Consider the following 19,629-nt stretch of genomic DNA (forward strand, 5'->3'; position numbering starts at 1 on the left):
AACTCCAAAAGCAGTAAACAAGCTGTTGCCATCAGAAAATGCCAAGCTTGCAAGTTGGGTTTTGTTTTTCTTCTTGGATACATGAGTGTTAGTTTGAACTACGTATTACCCTGTAGAATTAGCTCTCATCTGATCTTAGAACCAAAGTAAAATTTCCAGGAAACCGAGCCCGCAATTCACTTTGCTCGTAGGATACAGGGCGGTAGGTTCTGCAAGTGACTCATTTGCCAGCCTGCCTGCAGTGTGGAGACAAACCTCTGCAGCCTCTTTTTGTGCTGGAGCTGTGCCTGGTGTTATTTTGCCATCCTTCAGCCCCGGAACTTGTTCCAAGAACACCACAAGGCAGCCAGGGTAACAGCAGCTCTGGGAGCTGCATTCCTGCTGCAAAACCCTAGAGACTGTCCTTTGTAAGTTGCTAGAGGCACTAATAAAATCGGTAGCTCTTGACATGCCAACTGGCTTGAAAGGCTCTTCTGCTGGTGGTAACTCCAGTGTCCATCAAATTATTATTCAGCGGTGAAGAAGAGTGGGAATTTGTGGTTAAGTGTGAGTCAGGCACTAGTACAAGCTTTGGGATGAAGCAAATGAGCCCAAGAACAGGATTTGTATTATGATTAATGCTATTGAATAGTGCTGGATAATACTTGTTCTTTCTGTGAAGTCACTGCGGGTGATAGCTTGAAAATGCAAAAACTGGCAGAAGGATGCCAGTCAAGCCAGCTGCATTCCAGACAGAGCACAGCAGTACCTGCATGTGTTACTGCTGCTTCAGCTTTTGGAGGCCACTCATGGAAAAGCTGGGGAGACGCACAGAAATCTGACTGAAAGCAGAGAATTGTAGGCAGCAGGCTGTAATTCTCTGTAAGAAGGCTGCAGGCTTCCCCGTTGTGCCACAGGCATGGTCCTCACTGCTCTGTCCAGCTTCTGCCCTGGAAGGTTCTGCTCTGGATCACAGAGCTGGCACAGTCCACTGCTTTTCTAGAGGAAGACACCTACAAATATTTGGGGAGCAACAGCCAGCCTCCAAGTATGAGCTTGCTGAGAAGCTTGGAAACCCATGACATACAATCTGTGCTCCTGTGTTCGTTCCATAAAAGCTTCTTGAATTTAACTCATGATGAGAATCATTTAGAATGGATCATAAGGAGGGATATGAGAAGCAATGAAGGTGCAAAATTACACAGAGTGGAGCTCCTTTCATTAAGTACTAGAAGACTTCATTGTTTTGCTCTACATTTCAAATGCAAATTGGTTACCAAGTTTTGACATTAGTTTCTTAGTAGAAGATCAATCTGAATGACAAATGTTAGCAATATCAGCAGGCTGCAGAAACATTTTGAGCTTTCTTCCATCCTTGCTGCAAATTTCCCCTTGAACATGTCTTTTCTTTTATGCTATGGTGTGCAAGCTTCTGTGCTTTTCCTGACCACTGTGTAGCCTCACAGCACTATAAGAGGAATATCTAGAAGCAGCAATCCGCAGTAGTGGCTGTGGTTGATTTGCACCTTGCAGCACTTTGTCAGCACCTTGTTAACAGATGCTTTTGTGTGCATTCCCCTCTAAAATCCCAAGATACAATTTTCCCAAATTGACAACTAGAGAAAACCCTTTTTTACCGTGCTTCTAGCTTTCCATGAGCTGAGGTTTTCATCACTGATCCAGTGTCGTATACAAAACATATGTTTCATTTTTGTCTTTTTTTCCTCTGTCATTCTCCTATTTGAGGCAGGATGGGTCCTAAAGTATGAAGTAAGAGACTTTTTCATTTCAGTTTCATTATGCAGAGGCTACAATTATGAAACTGAACTGGCTGTCTACACTTTGTGTATCAGCCATGGTAGCATAAATCAGGACACTGTTGAAAGGTGCTTGGTATGAATGCCAGAGCAGGTGATTTTCAGGTGAAATTCTTGATGCAACCTTTCTTTACCTACATTTGCTGGGTAGTAAGGCTGGTTCTGTGACTGGCTTCTTCAGCAGGTCTGGCTAAGTGGTGCAGGGGTGTGAGGGAGTCATTCTTCTCTGGCAAGTGAACCTGGAGCTACTTTAGTGTGCAGGCTGGCTCGTGGGATGCATTCTGAGTCCCATGTGCATTGTAGTTTTGACAAACAGTATAAATATTTACAGATTGTGCTTCCTTCTAGCTCTCCAAATAGACTTCTTCCTAAGAGAGAGAACTGAATATTATGTGCTTCCCATGCAGTCAGCAAGATATGAACTGGGATTTAACCCTGTGATGGCAGCCCATCAGATTCAGAGGTTTTTGGACAGCCATGACATGACCCTCATCTAAAGAGAGAGGGATCTGCAGACTGCACTGATTGGCGCCAGAAGAAGGACTTAATTTGCTGCTAGATGTGTGCTTGAGCTTGAAATGCCAGCATTTGGGGAATGGAGGGAATATTATTCTTGTTTTAGAGACTTGGTGTTTCATCTAGCGTTAATGAAAGGCAATAAATGTTGTATGAGAAAGTACCATATTTAGTGAATTTCCTCTCAGGGACAGAAAAATGGCCTCTGAGTTGATTAGAAATTTTGTATGTTTATTCTCTTTATTTGTATCCTTATTGCTTAACAGGGAAGGGAGGTGTGTTACTACAGTTTCAGTACACAAATAATAGTCAGATGTGGCTCTGCAGTGCTCAGTTGTTTGGTCAGGCTTCCCCTTAAGCTGTGATGAGAACAAATAAGCAGGAAAGGTTTTGCTTGGGCAAATAACCATCGGTCTTCTGAGCTTCCTGGGCAGCATCCTTACACTACCAACTTCTGCCCTCTGAGAAGAGTTAGATTTAAACCATCAGCTGATTTCTACAGCCAACAAACATCACACTAGATTGTACCAGCTTTTGATCACTGTGAATGGGTCGGATTTAGATTGGCCAAGTGGACCTGAAATGTTACCTGCTCACAGCCACAGTGAATCACTCATTGCCACAGACAGGTTAACTCCCTGTTCTCATCTTTACAAGTGCTTTCCCCCAGTTTAATTGTATGATAATAGTAGCTGTAACTAGTTTCTGTACAATTAATTTTTCACGTCATTTTGTTTTGTTTCTTCATCTCTGCTATAGATGCTTTTTTGTCATAATAAAATGATCAAGAATGTTGGCACTTTTAGTGCCAGGTTGACCACTTAAGTTGGCACTTAAAACAGAAGCTAGAAAGGACAAAAGGAGCCCACAGGTGCCCGCAAAATTATCGCCCAAGGCTAATTATGCTAACAACAATTTCCAGTTTCATGAGATCAATTCTTAACTGAAAATCATTCCAACCCACCATTTTATACAAAGATTTATTATGTCTAAGAAACAGAGTGACTATTCCCTTGTGTATCTACACACACCCACACACTTTTATAATTTTTCTTCCTTTTTTTAACCTATAATAATGTGAGAAAAGTCCAAGTGAGAATTACGGCTTGGCAGAAATTTTGGGTTATATTGAAAAGATTTGATGTTGTTATGATGCAAAAAACTATTCTTTGCTCCTGTGTCAGAAAGGGCCGTATAAATCATCTTTTACCCAATTACTCCCCCAATTTTCCTCCTTGATGAAAGGATGTGATTGATTGTCGTAAGCTAATTACATTTAATTCCAGTGTGCTGAGAGAATGTAATAGGAAGCATGGGGCAAGTGACAAGGTTTGGTGGCTGACTAAGCCATCAGCTATTTTTAATGACCTGCTTTGGCCTATAGCAGTACCTCAGGTAGGAGTAATTGCTTTTCCCAACAGCTGAAGGCTAGGGACATCTTCCCCTAACAAGACCTCATAGAACAAGGCATTTCAAAAATCCATATGATTTTGAGAGGCCATATGACTGCAATACACATTTTCCAGACTTTCCCAGTCTAATTAGGCTGAAACATTATGGGAAGGTGTTTTTGCTAATTAAGTTGCAGGATTGGCTTCCAAAATGTGACAGTGTCAAGACATGGGAGTTCAACATGTAAAAATAAGAATATATCAGAAAGCTACATGTTCTCTTTCTTCATTATCAACACATGTAGCTAAGATAGCTTTCTTGGTCACAGCAGGAAGGAAGAAGAAAGGATTTTCTCAACACTCACTGCCAGGTGACTGACCTAATACTGTCTTGGAGATCCCTACTGATGAAAAATTTGAACAAATACCTTCTCTGTTGGCAACTTCTTTTGTATCTGAAGTAAAAGTACTGCAAGGTTCAGAAAAGAAGGTAACAGATGCAAAGTATCATATCATTTCTGCATTCTAAGAATCTTGTGTTTACTGTTCTCATTTCTGGAACATGTTTCTGGTGGCAGCATGTAAAGCGTGTGTGTTTGCATGCCAACACCTATTCTTTAAAAGACTGACTTGACATTGGCTCTGGTGTTGGTTCCCTGTCTTTAAAACCTAAATTTGCAGTTAAGCTATTACAAGTACAACTTAATTTAAGAACAACGCTGGAAACTTTTTCCATGTAAGGCGTCAGCTTTATTTAATAAAGTTATTTTGATCTGAAAGAAGTAGGTAAGTTGTTCTGTATTGATTAGATTAAGAAAGGGATACATGATAAGAAGAAAATTATTCTTCCTTTTACCAGCTGCATGATCTGCTCTGGCTGAAGTTAACTAAACCAGATAGCTGTACTGTCGTTGTCAACTGCTGATTGTACTGTCAATCTGCTGATCTCTGAGATCAAGTTCAGTTGAGAGCCAGTGTTTTTCTTTCAGTACTAAGGAAAGCAGGGAAAATATTTCTCTTTTTCACCTGTATGGTGGACTTATTTTTAACTAATAACGTCTTGCTTACTTGTTCAGGCCCTAAATCAGGGAGCTCTGATTTAGTCTATCCAAAAGCCTCATGGACTGGGAATGTGAGGTAAGGTGAAGCAATTATGTTTATAGGAGTTTACATTGAGTTTATGTAGTTTACATTCCTATACATAGTTTACATCCTATATCATTTTTATTCTTGCAACCTTTCAAGAAACAAGTATCAATGTTAAATGTTACATTTTGGAGATAAATAATCCTTGAAACTGAACATGATGCCACCAAATGTGCTAAACTGAAATATGTGTGGGTTGTTTCTAAATGGACCAAGGTCACCCTTTGCAGCCTCAGAGGAATTGGTCATGGATTGGAATAAGCACAAGTAAATAAATGAAAGACAAGAATGTTGAAAATATAGCTCCTGTGCCAGGGCTCAAAGCACTCACATATCAACAAGTAGAGAAAGGTAGAGACTCTTGTCCAGCCATGTAGCTCTGTTAGGTTGCTCAGAATGAGAGCTTGCATTTTTGCAGAGCTTTGCATGGGGTTCTAGATGGGCTTGGAGCTTAAATTTAAGTTCAGGAGTTGCAGCCAACTTTCAAATCCCTTATGTCCTGCCTTTCCCTAAATCCCATACTTCCTGTCAACTAGAATGGAGTAAGCAACAATTTGACTGTTTGGTGTATCATTTGTCTTTGAAAAGTGCAAGAGAGACTGTCCATTGAAACAGCTGCAAGATATCATGTCACATAGCTTCTCTAAGAGATCCCTCCCAGATAACCCAATACCTGCCCTTCCCCTTCTGTCACTCCTTTTCTGGGAAATAATATACTAGATCAGTTAGATCCAATATCTCATGAGAAACTGGAGCACATTGCAAACTGATGTGTAATGGGATTTCATATAAACTCACCTTCAGTAGAGACAGGGAAAAAATTGTAATTGCAGGTCAGATCTTTATCATTGATTAGGAGTTATCAGGGGGGTTTATCCTAATAAGGATTAGTAACCATGTCCATTACCTTTCACTTTGGACTACATTTGTAATAATCTCTTTATATTTGTTAAAAGTGACCAAAAAAAAAAAAAAAAAGGAAAAAAAAAAAGCTTTCTTTTTTGGTGTCCAAAGCTAGGTGGGTGAGTTCTACTTGTGGAGATCTCTAAGCGTGTAGGGCACAGGAACAGGATAACAGGGCATTAGTTTGTGGACTACATAATCTCTAAACAAGTGCTGTTCCTGGCCGTGTGAATTAGTAGACAATCATGCTTGAATGACCGATAGCACAGAGGCAAGTACCCCTTGGGGGATCACTGGATGGCCACCTGGCATTACCATCAGCCTTGCTCAGGTGTTTTGCTCATTCTGGGAATTGGACATTATGCTCTGATTGTGTGTTAGAGGACAACATGTGAGGATCCCCCTCAGGGAGGTGCCAAGAGAAGCAGAGATAGTGTTCACTACCTGTTGCCTCCACAGGCTTTGCAAAATGAATCCAGTATGCAAGGAAACAAAACATTCCTTAGGGTAGAGAGAGCAGGATTTCTTTTGCAGTCATGGCACTAACTCAGTGCTATTCTGGGCAAATCCTTTCTCCCCACTTAGATTCATTTTCAGGAGCCATAGAATCAGCCATGGAATAATATTTGCTTCTGTTATTGTGTGGTGTTAATGACTGCAAAATGTTTTGCAGTCTGTAGGTGAATGGCACCAGATTTATTGAATCTGGTTATTATTACTGATTTATTTACACTGTGCTGCATAAAATGCTGGGTATGTTTGAAAGGGGTAGATGAAAAAGGGCTGATTATAGAGCCCTTTGAAGTCTTGGTTAAAAATTTTCACAGATTTCTGTGGGCTCTGGATCGGATAGCCAGTGTGAAGAGAGGGATGGGAGAGATCATATTCAAGGTCATCTACCTGTTTTTAAATAAGGAACCAAGCTGGTGCACTTGTGGTAGGTTGCCCTTTTTCCTTTTAACTCGGAAAAAGGAAGATGAGGGAAACATTACTGGTATCCCGTTGATGTGCATCCAGTTTTGGAACAGAACATGGAAACTCAGCATCGTGGCTGTCTGAATATCTCTGTCTGCAAATGATGATCCACTGATGAACACATCATGAAGATGGAAAGAACACTCTATACTGCAGCCCTGCTCAGCAAACCCTCTCACAAACAGACCCTCCAGCTACTCAGAGTCATGTTGCCTGGTTTATTTCAAGGGTCAGTGCCCGAGTGGGGAATGTGACATCTTGGGCCATTTATGTAACTGCCTGATTGTGTAACAGGTGAGGAGGGAATCCATGTACAGTGAAAACAAATCCCCCTGACATTTTCCCCTTCATTGTCAAGCTGATTATAATGAAGAAAACATACAAAGCCGAAGCAAGAGAATCAAGGCTTGGAGCCTACTCAGAGAGAAGAGAGGGTGGTTGATTCTATGTCTTGTGGCATGGTCCCAGGAGCTGTGGTCTGTGTGTAAATATTTATTTGGTCTCTGTTCAAGTTATGGTGCCTGAGCTTCTCATCTGTGAGCAATGTATTACAGGAGAGGCTGTGTTGATCTGGTGCTTCCCAAAGGAAGAGCTGTCTGCCTTCATCGTCTCTACTACAGACTTCTCCTTAGCTAGCAGCCTGTTAAGCACTGGCTGCAGGGTGGGGAAATGTGCCCTGGTAAGCGTGCACATCAGCTAACAGCCAACAGCTTTTCTCCTTCAGTGAGCCTATGCAAAAATAGAGCTCATGCATCTACTTCCAATCATCAAAAAAAGAACATTTCTAATAGTTCAAGACCAACAATTTACTGAGTTTGTGCACACCATAAATTCTGGCCGATGTCTTTTGTGGGTTTCACTCCATTTATGCACAGCATACTGTTATATCTAGTACACTCAACCTTATCTTTAAAAAAGAAAGACATTTCTCCAGGTTTACTGGGGCTTTACTCTAGTTATCATTAATAAGAATATTGAATAACCAGTTGCACTTTCTTGGGGGAAATATGTATGCGTGGCAATAGGCATTGCTTGAACCCAGATGAATGTGTTTTAGCAAAGTTTCATAATCTATTTCTTTTTTTTTTTTTTTTAATGCGTGTTTTCTCTGACACAGTTAAAGGCAGTGTTGTGCATATTTTATGTTACCTAATAAATATTTTATCAGCCTTATTAACCAGGTTAGAGGGAAAGAATAGGAGATTAATAGTTTATGTTAAGATGCTTTTGGAAGGCATGTAACTCTTACAGCTAATATATTTGCCACATTTCTCAGTTGGCAACCACATTGTTTCGTATCTGCACAGTGTTTCACCACTATGCTGGGCCATTTCCCTCTATGCATATAATATTTATCATTATTATGTTCATTAAATCAGCATCCTTTGACAGATTGTCATGTTGCTTGGGTTCTCCTTGTGCAATGAGTTTCTCATGAATTGCCTGCCTCAGTGTTACTTATTTATTAGAGGAAGACAGACAAAAAGTGAAAGAAGCAGTGGTGCTCTGATGCTGAAGTCACAGTGAACAGGAGGTCTTGCTCTCTATGTGTGTCTGAGAGTTCATCATCCTATTGCCTCTCTAGGTCAAACAAGAACTCATGTTCCATGCACGTGTCACAATCATGGCAACACCCTCAAATTATCAGCTTTGTATTCTGTCCCCATGTGGACACAGATCTAAAGCCTGCTGGATTCTTTGAAAGTTGGTTTGTTAAGCTGGGATAGTCTTTATTATCCAGGAAAGAGTCAGAAGAGCACGTCAGAAGCACTTAGATGTGCAGGAGTGTCTCACAGCTAGTCACAAGCAGGGAGTACACAAAAAGGACCAAGGCAAAGAGAGAGAGACAAAAGTACTTTGGACATCTTTAGGAGATCCAGGGGTAGATGTTCTTTATGCAATATCTACTGAAAATGTCCATGAAGTAGAGAAATCTCAGGAGACATACTCCATTGAGAATCAGCAGCAAAGAATTGTGAAGGTTTTCTCTTATTCAGTCCTCTATGAAATAGTCCAAGTACAGGCCTCCAGCACTCAAGCAGTCAAAACATCTAAGTTGTTTGCAGGGGCTATCCATATATCTTACTGCCAGGCAACTGAGATTTCTGGTTTTTTGCTTCCTTTAGTCTGTGCCTAACCCACCTTTACTGGAAACACAGTGGTGAGAGAAACAATTGGAAACAATTTAAGGGGATTCGAAGAGAAGGGAATGATGCTGTACTAAACCTGACTCATGGTAAACCCACTAAGCCCTTTGGAAACCCTTAGTTATGGGTTTGGGACCTTAAGATTTGGTATTGAAAAACATGCCAAGAATAGCTCAGAAATGAGGCAATTTCTGCCTTACTGAGGATTTTCCATTGAGAATTCCTGTGCCAGATCTGCCAGCGTCTGATGTGCTTAGCCTACTGTATGAATGCTATCTAGATCATCACTCTCTGCCCTCTGCTTTGCATTTGCTCACTTCTGGACACAGCCCAGTGTCCCTGATGTCCCTCCATTGATTTAAACTTGCACTGGATTAAGCCCAGCAGTTGCCTAAGCATATTAATTTCATGGTTGTTTGTGGTTATGTTTTGGAGATTATAAGGGTACTGACTGTTATAAATATCTTTATAGTTTGGCCTTATAAAAATGCAATGCCTTTACCATGTTCTCATGCCTTTATTATTGTCATTATCGAGTTACCCCTTTTAAATCACTCTGTGGTTTAAAAGTAGAAAAACCTCCTTAGAAAAACATAGCAGCCTCCTCCATGGAAGAGTATGATTTAATGAGAAATCATTAGCTATGGAGCACTATGACTTGGCTTGTGTGAGTGTTTAGCCTAATCCACTACCAGTGCCAGTCCCAGCACGAGGGTCTTAGGTCACAGGGCTCCCCACTCAGAAGTTTCTCTAAGCTCTGTGGGAAGCTGTGCTAACTAAAACAGTGACTTTGCCCATGTGTCACTAGCTATCTATGGAGGCAAGTTTTGAGAACAGGGAGCTAAAAAGGGTTCACATTTTCTTGGCTACTGTATCAAGCAGCTTTATGTCAACATCGTCAAGTTACATCTAGCTTTGACCTTCAGCACCTGACTTGGGACTTTCCAGACTGATGTTCTTTAAATGAACAGTATCAAGAGCTTAGAGCCCACGGTCTGGTCTCTCTGGTCACTATAGGAAATGCACATAGAATTGCACTGTGTGTTAAAAGAACCACAAAATCCAAGTGCCCAGGTAAGTGCTTTGGCACATCCCTTCAAACTCCACCAAGCAGCTGTTGCAGTCAGACATACCCGATTTCTGTATGTGTATGAACTTTCCATGAAAATCCAAGACTATTTTCTGCTGCTGGACACAAACTCACACGTTCAGTTGCTGTTGCCTCCAGCCTTAAAACTCAGCAAGGTTCTCAGGCATCTTCACCTGCAGGACTCGATTTTACAGGTGTTCCCAGGGCTGGTGGTCTGGTTCATGCTGTGCACAAGACAGCAGTGGTTAGGATTAAGAATCAGTTTCCAGCCTTCCACTGCCTGATTTGCTAAGAATTTGCCTTCCAGTTTTCCACTTCTGGCCTGCACTCCTCATTTTGCTGAAGCCCCTCTCCTCCACATGAAAAACTTGATCTTTGTTAAAGCAAATTGCTTTTTACTGTTAAAAATGTGAATTGTCAAGCTGCTTTCTCTGCCTTTGATATCTTAGTGCTGTTGTAGATCTGGTCACTGGTAATATGTCTGGCAACTCCCTCAATCAGTGTCTATAAAGCATTTTAATCCAAGTCACACTTTGATCCTTCAAGAACATTTTCCCTCCTTGTAACAGCAGAGGGGTACAGTGGTAGCTGGGGCAGGTGTCCTTTGTACCATGTGTGTTGCCTGCAGTACTTTAGCTGTCAATATTCCATGGATGAAAAGTCCAGCCCTAGTAACTCAGGGACAGCAGAGTAGCTCCAACCCTCTGTCCCAAAGGAGTCTAGTCTTTCTAGAAAATTTGTTACTGGAATGACTGAAAAACACGGTGCTGGCCTAGATCACCAGTGCAGCTTTTCTCTTCAGCAAGTTTCCAGAAGAATGTACTCAGCCAAGTCTTTTTCACAACCGACACCATCAGCATGTGGTATCTGACCTGGCAACAAAAGTCATGGTAGGTGTGCTGGCCACGTGAATTGCAACGTGCTTTCACTCCCGGAAGAAAAATCCGTCTTTGGTAGGTAAGAAATGGTCACCTGAACGGGAACTTAGCGCTGTTTGGTGCATTGTGGTGGCTGTGCTAACTGGGAAGATGCCGTGCTGCTGGGCTGGCTCTGGAGGGACCTGTGCAGAGCCCTGAGTAGCCAGGCAGGATGTCCTTGGTATCAGCAGTCTGGGCAAGCACAGAATGCCACAATGTGGAGCCAGCACACTCACACTGAGATTTATCTGATCTGTTATATTTAGAGAGATCTCACAGCCTTCTCCTCGTCATAATATCTTAGAGCCTGACTGCTGTCATTACATTTGTTTGTGCATGATGCCAGTGATGATTTCTATCCCTGACTCATGGAAAGAGAGATGAGATTCAGAAAGACACCGGGCATGTTTCATATGTCCAAATTACCCGTGAAACAAAGCACAGTCCTCGTGTTGATTGAGCTATCCTGGAATCAGGCAAGCTGTGTTGGCTGATGTGCTTGGATTAATTAGCAGCCCGGGCACAATGAAAGTATTGCTTTGAAAATGGGTGCTAGCATCTCTTTTAAGAATATCATCCTGCTTAAAGTTTATAGAATGAACTTCAGTCCTATTCTGCAATGTGTCATGAGAGCACAAGTGACATAAGTGACCCTGCTCTCCTCACATGAAAGGTGGATGGAAAAGCAGGAGCCTCTCAAGTTCCTGGCTAGCACTTTACCCACTGGGCATTCTTTCCATAAAGACTATTCATAGGGGTACTGTGCATGGTGACTTAAAGAGGGGTTTTCGTGGGGCTAATTACATCTCAGTCCTGCTGCGGATGCTTATTCCCCCAGATTCCCTTCTTTTGTGAAAGTTTCTTTCTTACACCCATTCTTTCCCCTCTTTCTTTTTGCTGTGAAACATTCTCTGGCATGACTCAGACACTTTTTTTTGCCTTGCACAGCATTCAAGATGCAAATTGCAGCTTGAACAGCTTGTTGGAGCATGATGCTCTAAACAGAATAATGGATTTGTTCCCTCAGTTGAAGGAGTAAGCAAGAATCAGTTAAGGGCCTCTGCCTAGGTGAAGCCTGGTAGATGACATGGATGTTTTGGCACTGTACTTTCAGTCCAACAGCTCCCTATGGGAAAAGTGACTGTAATTATTTTTTGGAATTATCTTCAGGTTTATTATCCTGCGCCCACACCTTCACCCTCTAGTTTTTAAGATTTCAGGCAATTAACTGCTTCTCTAGCAATGCCTCATGATGAATATTCCCTCTTGATTTGTTTTTAATTGGCGTGTTCCTACATCATCAGTGTGCTCATACATCATTTAGAGAAAACATCAGCTCTCTTCCTACTGTCAGGCTGGCTGCACATGGCTTTAGAGTATATACTTCATCTGTCCTTTTCCCTGTGAGGGCTTATTCTATTTCAGACTGGCTCTGGCTTTCAAATTTATGGCTGAATAGGGGATCATGGCCGTTGCACGAAGCTGATGCTAATAATGAGGCAGATGTCACCTTCTTATCCTCTCCCATCCTCTATCAATCTCAATTTCTAACAGTTTTTTTCACTGTCCATGCAGAACTCAAGAAAGTGCAGTATCACATGAGGGGTGAGGAGTGAAGAACACTGGGGTTTTATCTGCATTGTACCGTGCATGGTGCACCATAGAGCAACACCTATCAACACTCACGTAAATGCTGAGCAAGCAAGCTGGGGTATAGAAATGTACCTGATCATGGTAGAATGGGCTAATTCCTTTTCCTCCAGAAGAGTGTCAAACAGCATTAGGCTTTCTATCAGGAATATCTAGGTCTCAGCAGAAAGGGAGACCCAACAGGAGAAAACAGTCTGTTTTCTGATGACAGCTTTCTCTGAAACACTGGGTGGTTTTCGTAGTTTTTAATTAAGTTAACAGGAGAATTGTGATAAAATCCTTGGTGCCATGCTCTGATCAACTGGAATTAGACAACTCTTACAAGTTCATTTGCAGATGCTCCAGTGTGTCAGCACCACACTGCAGTCTGCTCTCTGTTATGGCTAAGACCCTTGTTGACAAAAGGAGACAAAGGAAAATTCCATCATGGGGGCTGAGGTTTGTTTTGCATGGCTCATCCTTTTTACCCCGTGTGTTTGGCTCTGTGGAAGCATTTATATTTTGATATTTAGTTCTGCTCATCCCACACTGCATTATTATCCCCTTTGTTTATTTGGTACGGTCTTCCAAGCAACAGACTGAAGGACTAATCCATTTTTTAATAGAACAAGCAGGAGAAAAATATATATCAGCCCATTATTCTTTCTTTCTTTTTACTTGATCAAAAGGCTTAATTCATTAAAACATTGATGCTCTAAAATTTCAGCTCACAAAAGTGTAACAACAGCTCATTATCCTTCCAGATATTCATACAGCACATTATGGAAATATGTTATTAGCTTTATTGACTATGTAGATAGAATTTGAGTGTTGTGGTACAAGTGGTTGTATCTGACTTCGCAGTTTTTTAAATCTAACTCAAATAATGAGATCAACAGGCACAACAAATGGAGGACAAGTGCACACTACATTGTTTAAGTAAGCTGATTTCCTTCTATGAAAAGGTCACTTGCAGGGGGGTGGGAGGTGAAGAGAAGGTGGTAGGTGTATTTTTCTGGATTTTCATAAGGCATTTGGTACTGCCCTCGACAACATCCTTTTGGGCAAATTGCCCATTTGTGGGATAAATGGATTCATGGTGTGCTGTGTGGTGAACTGGCTGAAGGGCAGAGCTCAGGGGGTTGTAGTGAATGGGGCTACATCTGGCAGCAGCACCAGGAGTGTTCCTCTTGGTTCAGTCCTAGGATCAGTGCTGTTCAATATGTTTATCAATGGTCTGGATGCAGGAGTTAAAGGTACAATTCGCAAGTTCGCTAACAGTACCAAACTGGGAGGCGCTGTTCTCTCTCTTCAGGGACGAGAGACTTGCAGAGGGACCTAGACAGACTGGAGCATTGGACTGTGGTTAATAGGATGAAATTTAAGAAGCTGAAATGCTCGATTCTGCACCTGGGATGGAGTAACGCCAGGCTAAATTAGGAGATTTCACTGTTGATGCTAGTGCTTTTATGTTAATATTGTTTAGTCTTTTTCATTTTTTACTATGGTGTGGGTGGAAAGAAGGTGAAATGGACATCTTGGGGGGCTTGACAGGAGCCTGGTCACTCATTCCATTGGGTTTGGCAGAGCACAGAGGCTGGATGGAACGACGGCAATGATGTATCTAGCCCTGAGCAAGCAGTGTTACCATGTGCTCAGTTCGCACCAAGCAGGAGCTGTTCCCCTACTGCTGAGGAATTCAGTCCATTTGTACCAGACGGGACACCAGGGGGCTGGTTTGGTTTACCAGAGAAAAGTAACGACCTGAAGCCATGATATTAATTTCTTGCTGGTGATCTTGTGTCTGTGCTGTATCTGTATGAAGTGGGTGCAGAGCACCAAAGCACTCTCAGTCACCATTTAAAATTAATGTCATGGAGATCTATGTATTTACTGTGCCTGCCAAACAGCACTTAATTACTCAGAGCTCTTTTCCTCTTGTCTGCTTTGTTAAATAATGCAGAAAGGAACTGCAAATGATGGCTCAGGTTATTGGGCTGTGAGTGCAATATTTTCTGTGCTGCAGTGTTAAGTGCAGAGTCTGTGATGTGTGTGCTGTAGTTCCTATCTGCAGCAAAAGCAGATGTCAGAGGCACCTGGAAAGCAGGTAATGTTGAACCAGCCAAAGAGCAAACTGCATGTTTTGATGCTAAAAATGTTCAGGTTTAACATTTCTAAGCAGTACAGAAGGATGTTTACATCAGTCTTGTCTCATCTAATTCTCTCTCTGAATTGTAATTAAATATATTGGAGTAGGTGATTTTTTCCAACCCAGTGCAGCACATTCAAGCAAATAAAATCCTTGGGGAAGAAATTCTTCTTGATGATGATACAGTTCAGTGTAACAACTACAAGTCTGTTACAATTCAATAACTATTTCATTGTTGATCTTGAATTACTTTTATGGTCATAAGTCAGTTTCTAGAAGAGAAGTGGTGGCAGCTAGAGTTATGCCCCTTGTTACTTGCCTCAGCAATACAGCTGTTGTTGAATAAGCCACAGACACTCAGCAGTTCTCCTAGACCTCAAGGAGGTCCCCTAGGCCCCAAAGGAAGGCAGAAATATGTGACAGAAAAGTGCTTTCTTATATTGATAAATTTCTTCAAGGCCACCTCAAATTCTCCATCAGTGTCAAATTCACTTTGAATAAGTAAAATAAAGATAAATAAAGGAGGAATTATTATTACATCTTATTTTCCCTGTAAGATCATGGTCCAAATTTATTTATTTATTCTAGCAGGATCTTCTGTTGGTGATGAATATATCCATTTCCAAGTCAAAGATTTTTCACTTTAACAGGGGTCTGAACCCAAGCCAGAGTCTTAAATAACTTCAGCCTCTAAAGTAGTCTGAGCAATATGTTTATACTAACTGAGGCAAAACCTTGTACGCCGCCTCACACAACCATGGAAAACTAGAATTTCAGTTCAAAGGCCACAGGTTGTGCCACAGGCCCATTTTCATTAGTTTGTTGAGAATTTATTTGCTTTTGTTCTTGTCACTTTCTTAACCTGAGATCACACCTCCTCCTTCTACTTTCACTTCATTGTTGGCTTATTCCTTCTTCAGTTCTTATCTCTCTGTTTTCTTTGGTCAAGGGTTAAGAGCTCCAAACACAGATTAAAATAATTATATCAACATTATCAGTTGATTCTGCTTCAATTGGCAACTCCTCTGCTTTTCAAGGATGGTATTTGATGTACTGTGCTGGCTTTTTCTTTTCAAAGTTATTTGGGGAGCTTTCTCCAAAATCATTTTTGGTATTAAATTATCCTAGTCATTTCATCTCCTAAAATAGAGGAGCATGCATTTATTTTAAGAAATTACATAATGGCATATTCTTCAGGTGGCTTCATGTCTCTTTTATTATTTTTGCTCTGGTTCTTGTCATTCCCCTCATTTTTCTCTGAGATAGAACCTGTTTTCTCCTTCTCTTGTAACTTCAGGGTAGAGGGGGGCAGATGCCTTCTGATAATGGCCCAGCCATTAAATCCAGGTGGGGCAGTGTTTCTTACCTCTTTCACCACCCCTCCATCCTCCAGGGGGACATCTTCTGATAATGGGCCATTAGGGCCCACCAATGACATGACACATTCCATCATCCCATTGTGAGGTGCTCCACACAGTGGAGAGGGGGAGCCAACTGTTCCTAGCTAGATAAAAACTGGGACTGAAGGACACAAGGGATCCTGGTTTTCCACCGGATTCCCAGAGGAAGACTGAACCCATCTCATCACCACTGGACTTTCTACAGGACCACCTCTACTCCACAGAACCGCATCTGTTACTCCAGGAGGATTTATCTGGACTACTTCCAACACCCTGAGCAACAGGGTGCCAGGTCGTATCCCTGACTCTGTCAGGGTTTTTTCCAGGATTTTTGTTTGCTTCCTTTCTTGTTTTTTTGTACTACTACTTTTGTATTTTCCCTTTTTAATATCCCTAGTAAAGAACTGTTACTCCTATTCCCATATCTTTGCCTGGAAGCCCCTAATTGCAAAATTATAATAATTTGGAGGCTTCAAAGGGGGTTTACATTCTCCATTCCAAGGGAGGCTCTAGCTTTCCTTGGCAGACAACTGTCTTTCAAAACCAGGAGAGTTATTAGCAGAGCTCCTCCTGCCTACAGTTCACACCAACAACTCTGGCACAAAGTGCCACTACCAGAGATGTTCATACTCTCTGATTGCAAACAGTACTGTAGCCTTAAATACGCAGGCCAGTACAGTAACCTGAAGCTAATGCAATAAATAGGGACTTGAAATCAAGTTTTAAAACAGAAAAAATTCAGTGGCAGAGAGTTAAGGGTCAAGTCTAAGTAAGTTTTCTAAAGAGCCAGCTGGTCTTCTCCCAGATCTTCTACTTCAGCCACAGACTAGCTTCCCTTCAGCTTTCTTGGTATCTCTCTGCTTAGGTCATGCTGTGACTCTCTGCCAGATTTATCTCGTATTACAAAATCCTTAATACTGGACTGGAAGAGGTTGAAAGGTCTCTCTTGATATTACAGGAAAGAAGCCTTATTTCAACATGGTTGCTGGTTTGCTATTTCTTTTCTCATCAGTGCTGTGTTGCCAAGTCTGGTGTATTTATCATGAGTTTCATAGCATTTGATGTCCTGTAAAACAGGACCTAAAATATAAAAGAAAGTGCTGATGTCCCTGCTTGCATTTTCAAGTGATTAAAGAAGAATCTCAACTTTCACTTAAGAAACGCATTTCAAGGTACAGCATTGTTGAGAAGTAATTGAAAATACTGTTTGAAGCACTTGAAAATTATGAAAGTTAAAAACACTGGAAGTGTTTTTGCTCTGCAAATAGAGAAATCAGAGTATGTTAAAAATAGAGCTCACTCTTTTTATTTTTTAATAGCAGTCCCATGGTTTTCAAGTTAATCTTGAGATTTAGGAACAAGAGCAGCCAAGTCCTTCTCTTTGACTGCCTGTTTTCCACCATTATTTATGCTGTTCTGTTATTCAAACCTCTCCTCAAGTTGAGTGAATCAAGCAGAGGATGTGGGTTTGGCTTAGCACCTGCCTTGGCTGAGTTTCAGGTTGAGACCCACAAAGGGAGTCCATTGCCTGTTGGTGTTTCTCTTCCACAGTCAGGCCACATCACTTCACCTTTTTTATTTCCATTTAGAAAAGCTCAAAAGGTTCTCTCTATTTCTTGAAGTTTGCTGCATTTCCCTTGGTGAATGCAAAGATATTCCTGCCCTAGTTTATCTAAAAAGAATTGCTGACAGTGTGCCATCTGCAGCCCTTGTAGCATGTCCTTGACAATGCTCAGTATTTACAAAGGAATGTTCTCCTCTCAGATGTCTGAATTCATTCCATACTGTTGTAACTTATTAAATAAATAAAACTTTATTTCCCAATTTCCTATTTATTAAAGACTAAGGGCTTATTTAAAAAGTTAGGCTTTGTGTTTTCTCTCAGGTCAGGGATGACTTTTACTCCATAAAGCACAAGTGCAGATGTGGTGCTTCTGTGCCATGGAACAGATGAGGAATCAGGAGTGTGGTGGGCTCCCTGCACTGGGCATCTGTGCTGGGCTTGGTCTGACTGGGCACAACTCTTCATTCCCTGCAATGGCATCTGGTTTGTGCCAGAAGGAGTGAAAGGTGGCTCATGTTTGGTAATGTGTCCTAAGTAGGTTGAAAGGCTCACTTTCCCAGAATGGCTTTAGGAAAGTTAAAGCAAACTTGATGAGGTTTTGAAGCTGGCAAACTTTTGTCAGACAGGCTCATAATCACCTCACTCAGTGCTAAGGAATTTGGGCTGGAACCTTATCAGCTTTGGAGCAGTGTTTTCCCACACAGAAGGGTTACCTCAACATTAGAAGTGGATACTGCACCTTAGATAAAAAACTTAGATAAAAAACTTAGATAAATGCTAAGTTCAGTTCCTAGTTTTACTAACTAGTTGTCCTAGGATGTCACAGGAACCAGTCTTTCTCTGCCTCTGTTCTGCTTTTTGGGGTTTTTTTTTGGTTTTTGTTTTTTTTTTTTTTTTTGTCCACATCCCATTTCTGCCTTCCCCCAAGATACATTATGTTTCCCACCCACGCCTTTCCTCATCTGAGAATTACTTAACTTTCTGAAGAGGAGTCCTGTGAAATGTATCCTACACAGATATACTGCTAGGGTGGAGCTGGGAATAGAGCATGGGTGGAAACAAGGGACAGGGATGAGGGAGAACAGAGGCATGAGCCAGCAGTGTGCCCAGGTGGCCAAAAAGACCAATGGCATCCTGCTCTGTATTAAAAATAGTGTCAAGCAGTACTAGGAAAGAAACCGCCCCTCAGTATTTGGCACTGGTGAAGTTGCACCTCAGATTCCGCATCTAGTTCTGGACCCCTCACGAGAAGAAAGATGTTGAGAACCTGGAATCAGTCCAGAGAAGAGCAGTGGAGCTGGTGAAGGGTCTGGAGCACAAGTCCTGTGAGGAGTAGCTGAGAGAATTGGAGTAGTTCAGCCTGGGAGAAGGGGAGGCACAAGGAAGGTGACCTCATCACTATCTACTACTACCTGAAAGGAGAGCGTAGCAAGGTGAGGATCAGGCTCTTCTCCCATGCAACCAGTGACAAGGACGAGAGGAAATGTCCTTGAGCTGTGCCTAGGGAAGTTTAGGCTGGACTTCAGCAAGACTTTTTTCACTGAAAGAGTGATTAGAGATTGGAATGGGCTGCCCAGTGAGATGGTGGAGGCATTGTCCCTGGACATGTTTACAGAATGAATGGACATGGCACTTAGTCCTATGGTGTCCTTCTCATGATGTCATTCCATCACATGTTGGACTCAATGATCTTGGAGGTATTTTCAAACCTTAGTGATTCTATGATATGGGACAATATGACACTGCAGCTCCAGGGCAAGAGACCAGAGCTGCTCATTTCTGGGGCTCTGTAAATTTAAGCCAGCTTGAGATGATATTGCACTGTCCCATCAGAGGCCTTCATAAGCCCATGGTGTGCACACAGAATGAACAGCAGCCTAAGTAGTCAAGATAAAGTTGTGGGGGATATGGGTTTCCATCTAGAGCAGGTGTTCTCAGGGATAATCCTCCTGTGCTTAATTTTAGTGTACAGCCTTTTCCATTGATCCCCTGGCATGAGTGCCTTC

General features: G+C 41.8%; 1 long non-coding RNA gene across 1 annotated transcript in view; it reads left to right on the top strand.

Moving 5' to 3' along the window:
• The window catches only part of LOC120749610 (uncharacterized), a 251,744-nt gene that overhangs the window by 111,557 nt on the left and 120,558 nt on the right, over positions 1 to 19,629 (top strand). The gene's annotated exons all lie outside the window — the stretch shown is intronic.

The sequence above is a fragment of the Hirundo rustica genome, chromosome 2 (assembly GCF_015227805.2).
Source record: "Hirundo rustica isolate bHirRus1 chromosome 2, bHirRus1.pri.v3, whole genome shotgun sequence".
In the NCBI taxonomy this organism is placed as follows: Eukaryota; Metazoa; Chordata; class Aves; order Passeriformes; family Hirundinidae; genus Hirundo; species Hirundo rustica.